At 34.7% G+C, this 7,417-nt stretch overlaps 1 protein-coding gene across 1 annotated transcript in view; it reads left to right on the forward strand.

Moving 5' to 3' along the window:
• Positions 1 to 7,417, forward strand: part of BCHE (butyrylcholinesterase) — a 57,509-nt gene that overhangs the window by 7,945 nt on the left and 42,147 nt on the right. The window lies entirely within an intron of this gene.

Genomic DNA, 7,417 nt, shown 5'->3' on the forward strand with positions numbered 1-7,417 from the left:
TTATATGCAAATAGCTGTCTACCTTGAAAGCTAAAGTTATTGTGACCATACTTTTTAACCTGAAAGTTTACAGTGTTTATACGTTTAGGGAAATGTAAGAATAAATCTCCTCGTGCTCATAAGCAGAGGTAGTGGTAACCGCTAGGTGGAGAAACAGATTGCCATTCAGGAAAATCAAAGGGCAAGATGGTGAAGGGGTTGGCCCTCAGATTACTTCAAATACAAATGCGGAGTTCGGCGTTTTATCAATGTTTTCCCTACAAGGTTCGTTCAGAGCTTTCAGGTGACCTGTATTGGACAGGTGCAGCTACAAGGGTCCCCAGGTTTAGCTAAGCTGCTTTTGGCTTGAACAGCCATATAGCTGGCATTAGCTACTCAGAGGTATAATAGAAGAACATATTTTTCCATATATGTAATAAATATTGTGCTGTTATGTCCCCAAGAGTCAGGAGAAAATAATCTGTTCAAATATATTTTCTAATTTCTATCTCTTAAATATACAAATGTATGTGTATAGAAAATAAGGGTGTTTTGTTTTTTTTTTTGTAACCCAAAGAATTTTATACATTGGGATAATTTGCATCAGTAAGAGAAACAAAAGAAATAGAAATTTGGGCATCTTTTTAAAAAATACTGTGAGTACTTGCAGAAACTCACAGACTGATAGATACATTAATCCAATCTGTCATATTATCTTTTATAATTGGAAAGAATGTTGATAGTGATATTATTGCATTCTAGTTTTCTCTTGCAACCTCCATTTGCAATTCAGTATTACTTCATGTCACTATATATATCATCTACAAAGTACTTGTATGATATAATTCTTCTCAAAAATTTTTAATGCTTATCCACTGTGTCTAAAGCAAAAATTCTTCTCTCTGTCATCAAGAGACCTCTATAATCTTACTGCAACCCATACTCCCCAACAATACTTGGCTTCTTGGCAGGCCAGTTATCTCACGAATGCCAAAGATTTTAAGCTTAATAAACCTTCCAGCCTTGTTCTTGCTCTGCACCCTGTTTAGAACATCTACCCCTCTTCTTTTTAATGACACGAGTCCTACTCTTTTTTTAAGGTCCTGAGCACCCACGTGTTTCACCAAGCATATCTTTAATTCTCAGAGTTGTAATTGCTTCGGACCTCTTTCCCACTCTCAACAGAAGTTATTGACTGTAACTTGTCTCTGTGAGATTTTTCATTGTATGCCGAGCCGCCCAAACTAGACTGAACTAGCTTCTGAAAAGAGAAACTAGTTTTACTGGAAACTCATTAAAGTACTGGCATGGGTATATGACATATTTATCAAATATTTAGTTATCAAGTGATTGGACAAAAATGAGTAAAGACTAGAATGAGTAAAAACCGTGCATATATTCAAGGTATGTGGGCTGTTAATTGTACTTGTGCAATAGCTTATGACTTCTCCACATCAGCTTCAGTTTCTGCTGAAGAAGAATCATCATTTCCAGAGCAGTGTTAGAGTGATTTCTATCTCATTTTATTCTCACCCTAAAGGCTATATCCATATTAAATCACTTTAAAATGTTTTAAATTCTTTCTTATAATCCTAGAGATTGTAAAGAATTTAAGAACTATTTCTTAAAATTATTGATGCCTGTAATTTTTAAAGGACTTTATTTGCCTGTTGAAATCACCAAGGAATTTATACTTTCTCATGTCACAGTGGAGAATACTGAGAATCGGATGTGGCAAATATCTTGACACACGGCAACAGTTCAAAGAAGAGAATCTTTGATGCTTAATGGAATAGATTGTTTAATCCTAATCTACTTCCATGATTAGCATATTTTCATGGGAAATATATGAGGGTTGACACATTTCAGTTATAAGGATAAATTCATATAAATGAGATTATAACCTTTTTAAAGTAGTTTAGCTATCACAAAATGTCATTTTAGTTGGGGAGTTTCCTTACAGTCCGTATTTGCATTGTGGAAGAGAAATAATAATACTCCATACGTGTTTAGAGTTGACTCGTTGGCAAACATAATGTTAGTCTCTTGGTATATACTATCTTTCTTCAAAGTATACCTAGGAATAAATATAGAAGCTTAGAATGGTTGAGTAGACTCTAGTGGAAACAAAGTGGGTGCATGTGCAGTTTGTAATCCACCCCCATCTATCCGACCACAAAGGTGACGTTCTAGCTCTGTGGTTTTCAGTGCAGGGAGATTAATCCCCTGACCCCTCACCGTCCCACCCCTGGCAACAGTCAGTAATGTCTGCATCCGTGTTTGAGTGTCACAGCCGGGGGGAGGGGTGCTACTAACAAGGTAGAGACCAGGGATGTTCCTACACTTCCTGCAAAGCACAGAACAGCCCCTGCAACAGAGAATTATTCATTCCAAATGTTAGTTATCCCAAGATTGAGAAGCTGTAGATTTCTACTTCTTCATATCCCAAAAATGACACATTAAGAAAGTAAAAAAGTAAGCAGGAGCAGTAATAATTATTCAGGAAAATGAGTTTTCAAGTTCATGGTTCATAAAATGTTTTAACAAATTCTCCTTCTTAAATAATGTCTAGTATAAACTGTACTTTTTGTTTTAATCAAATTCAAAATAAGGGGTGCCTGGGTGGCTCAGTTGGTTGAGTGTCTGACTCTTGGTTCTCAGCTCAGATCTTGACTCTGTCAGGGTCATTAGTTCAAGCCCCCTGTTGGGCTCCATGCTGGGTGTGGAGCCTACTTTAAAAAAAATTAAATTCAAAATAATTTTGAATTTTTCTTGGTGATTTTTTATTTTGCTAATCGGTCATTTAGTAGACTGTTATTAAACTCCCAGGTATTTGGATAATTTCTAAATATTTTACTATTGATTTCTAGGTTAGTGCCATTCTAGTAATAGACAATATTCTGTAAGATTTTCCCCTTTGAAATATATTAACAACTATTTTATGACCCAGCATATGCTCTATATGGGTGATTAGTTTATGTGCTCTTCCGTTACTTGGTATGGTGTGCTCTGTAAATCAATTAGTTCACGGTCACTCAGGTCTTCTAATATTCTCCCTAATATTTTTGTCTACTTGTTTCAAATACTGTGAGAGGGGTATTAACATCTTCAACTGTAATTGTAGTGTTACTCATTTCTCCATTTAGCTCTGCTAATTTCTTTTAGTATTTTAAATCTATGTTATTAATTTCTATGCATGTTCAGAATTATATAGTCCTGATTAATTGACCTTTTTATCCTAATAAAATGCCTCTTTTCATTCTGAAGTTGGCTTTCTCTAATATCAAGAGAGACATGTCAAGTTTCCCGTACTTATGTGTACACGTTTGTTCTATCCTTTCATCCCCCTTATATATCTAAAGAAATCTTCCTTACAGTTGAGTTGGCATTATTAATCCATTTGATATTTAATGTATTTATCAATGTGATTTTAAGCATATCATCTTGCTTTTTTAAAGTTCATTCTTCCTGTTGCTCCTTTGCAGTTTTTTTTGCATTAATTTTAAGTTTTTTTATTATTCCATTTTACTTTGATATAGGCATTTTAATTTACCTTTAATATTTTTTCCCATGCTTGCTTTAGGGCTAGCAATTATTTCTTTAACTTGTGAAAGTCAACTTAGCATTAATACTGAAACATTTTTCATTCTGCAACTGACATTTCCCACCTCACAATTCACATTTCCCATTTTCTACCTCACCCTTACTACTTCACAAATGCAAGAAACTAACAATATCTTTTCATGTATTCTTGATGTTTTTCATATTGCTGTCATATGTTTAGGCAATGTGTAATAGAAAATGTCTCTTAAAATACGATTTGCTTTAAACCACCAGTTATATTTATGTAAATTTATAAAAGAAAAGGAAAAATGTCCTTTATATTTAGCCACAGAATTGCCATTTCTAATGTCCTTTATTTTTACCTGTGGATGCTAGTTTTCATCTGGTATCATTCCCTTCATGCTGAGGAACATTCTTTAGGATTTTTCGTTGTGTAGGTTGGCTAGTTACAAATTCATCAACTTTCTTTTATATGAAAATTCTTTTATTTTATCTCCATTGAAGGATATTTTTTAAGAATACAGAATACTGAGTTGATTTTTTTTTTCTTTTCCATTATCTTCTTGTCTTCTAGTTCTGATGTGAAGTGAGCTTTTATTCATATGATTTTCTGCCTGTATGCAATATCTTTTTTTGCCACCCCTCTGGGTTGACTTTAAAATTTTATCTTTTTCCTGGTTTTTCAATAGTTTGTTCATGACGTTTTCAAGTATAATTTTTTTTTGGGGGGGTCTGGGGTTCACTAAGATTCTTCTTGTTGATTTTTAATGTCACATTTGAGATTTGTGGGTCAGCATTTCATCAAATAATCTTTCTGCCTCCTTCTCATTCTCATCTCCTTCTAAAACTCCAATTATACATATACTAGGCTGTTTAGTATTTCACAGGTCACTAAATTTCTGTTCCCTTTTCTTCAGTTTTGCTTCTATTTTTCAAATTAAATACTTTTATTGATTTCTCTGAAAGCTCACTGACCCTTCTAACCTCCAATTTGTAGCTGAACCCATACCATGAGTTTTTTATTTCATTTTAGTTTTCAGAAAAAAATTATTTTTGTAATAATTTCATTTCTTTGTCAGGAGTCCCTCCCTGTCTCTTATTTTAAAAGATACTATTTTTTAAGTTCTTGAACATATTTAAAATAGTTTTAAGGTTTTGTTTGCTCATCCAATATCTAGTTCACAGGCTCAGTTTCTATTTTTCTATTTCTTTGCATGCTTAATAATTTTCAAATTTATACTGGACTTTGTGGATTATAAGCACCAAAACCTCTATATTATTTTATCCCTCTCAGAAGAAGTATGCTTGTGCTGAAGAATGTTTTTCTATTTTACCAGGCCATTAAATTAAAGGATGCGTATAGACTTAGGTTTGTCTCAAATGCGTAATAGTCATGGTTTTATATTTTGTTAGAGTGGATTCAGGGAAGGTCCAAGATATTTTATAGATCCTCCCACTTGGCAGGACTTAAACTCAAAAGTCTGTCTTCACTGAGGGTATTGCCAAGTACTTGGTCTCAGGATCTGCTAGGGTGGGTCGACTAGGTCTCATTGTATTCCTTACTTCGAAGGCTTGGCTTTGCCTCCAGCTGGACACTGATTAGTAAAGAGGCATTAATGAGATGTAAACGAAATGTTGACAACATTATGATAGTTATTCACTCTCCAACTTTCCGCATCTCTCTTCTGCTCTCAGCCCTGCAGCATCTTCTCCCTGGTCAGCCTCTTACACTCTCACCCTGTATATATTCAGCCCAGGCCTCAGCCAAAAATCTGCAGGGAATCCCTGCAGAGAATCTGAGCCTCCCTCCTTCCTTTCTGGAGTCCCGCCCCACAGATTCCAGCTTCTGTATCCAAGAACTCTTATTTCTGTCCCTTGACCTCAGTGAAGCTACTCAACTGCTTAGGCTCAAACTCCCTGCATCTTGGACAAGAAATTCTCCTCACGTGAGTGACCCCAGTCCACACGGACTCACCTTGGAGTGCCCTGCTCTCAAATACCACAGACTTGTGCTGCTTGTTTTCCAGTTCCTGAAACTCATCGCCTTGTTTCTTGTTTTTGTTTTGTTTTTTTGTCCAGTATTATAACTGTTTATGGTGACAAGGCTAATTCCGTTTAAATCATTCCATCACAGATGAACATAAAAGTCCCAACTCCCCCCACTTGTATTTTAAGGGAATCTTAACCTTTATATTTCTCATTCGGTTACATGAAACTCCTTTTTTGCAGTTACTTTAGAATATCTTATCAATTTTCAAGACATATAAAAGCCTGTTTAGTTTGACTTCTTGGCAAAAATAAGAAAACATTATTCTGTGGTAGCACTAAATTGTATTCAAATTTGGTGTCTCTACTTGTAGTGTTTTAAATTCCTTATAAAACAGAAGCCACAATATCACTTAATCCCTTGTTAATTGTAATTACCGCCCATATGTACTTTGCTTGCTCCTGCTTGTCCCTCAGTCCCATCTTTGAAAATGAATTTAAAACTTTACCCAAATAGCACACAGGTCCATATGTGCATTACACCCAGTACTCTATACTATGTTGAAATATCAATACACATATATATCCATCAGTCATTCATCCAGCAATAACTCGATGGCCAATAAATTAAATTAAGCAGAACTTAATGACATTCATTCAGCACTTTCCCAATTATACAGGAAATTGGTGAAATCAAACTTGATTTATCGGAGAAACCAGAGCAGCTAAAGAAAGTAAATAGCCAAAATATAATTAGTAGCATAATGTAAGATAGTGGAGGATCATTATACCAGGACCCCTCCCGTTGCTTCCTACTCTGTCAGATCATCTTTTGTTTACTGTATCCCCCCAGGTCTGTGTTTAGAGCTCCTTCTGCGTACAACTTCAAGGGGAGCCATTCACAGTGCGGTTACAGGGTTGTCCTAACCGTAGGTGACAACCCTCATGTGTCCGGTGTTCATCTTTCTACAGATCTTATGTTTGTATCATCTTAGGCAACTTACTTCAAACGCTCCACAGTTTTTCCTTATCTGTAAAATGGGGATATAAATATACCTCCCTTACTGACATATGTATATATTACCTTATCATTTACAGAGAATTGCATTCCTCCTTCCCATTTAAAAAAATAATAATTTTCCCACTACCAGGCACAAACTACTTCACTCGATTCTTATCTAAGATCAAACTTGCCTTCCCCCAATTGTACAATTGTTTCACTTCCAAGCTCTACGGGAATTAATCCATGAAGTTTTCAAACAAATAAAGATAAACCAAAAACTGAGGCAGTTAACTGGCTTCTGTCTTTTTGGTGATAATCCATTTATTCAGAATCCCTCTAAAGTGGTTAATGTTTCCAACACGTTTTTTTGCCAGACATAAATGTTATGGCACACTTTTCTTTTGCCCTATTTTGATATCATGAAACCAAAAAAGATTGCTTAACAAAATATTTGTAACTTCACTATAGCTTATCTGCTGCTGTTCTCATATATTTTATTTAGTTCTTATTTATTCCCTTACACTGGAAGAAACCTTATCACAGATGCAACAATTTATTAAGCAGAAACAAAAATATACTACTAAACTCTCAGTCCCATGATTCATTGATCTATTAAAAAAAATAAGAACAGTTCCTGATTTCTGTACTGGGAAGTAGGTGTGATTAAATTAAATGCTAAGCCATAATTTCTTACTGCACAAGCCTTTTTTTAAATAATTAAGACGGTTTAAAAATAGGCATGCTTCCATGTATTAATTGTAATTATAATGATTACAAATTACAGATTTGCCAGACTTCTAATGCAATGAACTTTGTTTCTGATATGGAATATTCAGGATATATATATATATATATATATATATATATATATATATATATATATAT

This window comes from Ursus maritimus, unplaced genomic scaffold (assembly GCF_017311325.1).
Source record: "Ursus maritimus isolate PB19 unplaced genomic scaffold, ASM1731132v1 scaffold_20, whole genome shotgun sequence".
In the NCBI taxonomy this organism is placed as follows: Eukaryota; Metazoa; Chordata; class Mammalia; order Carnivora; family Ursidae; genus Ursus; species Ursus maritimus.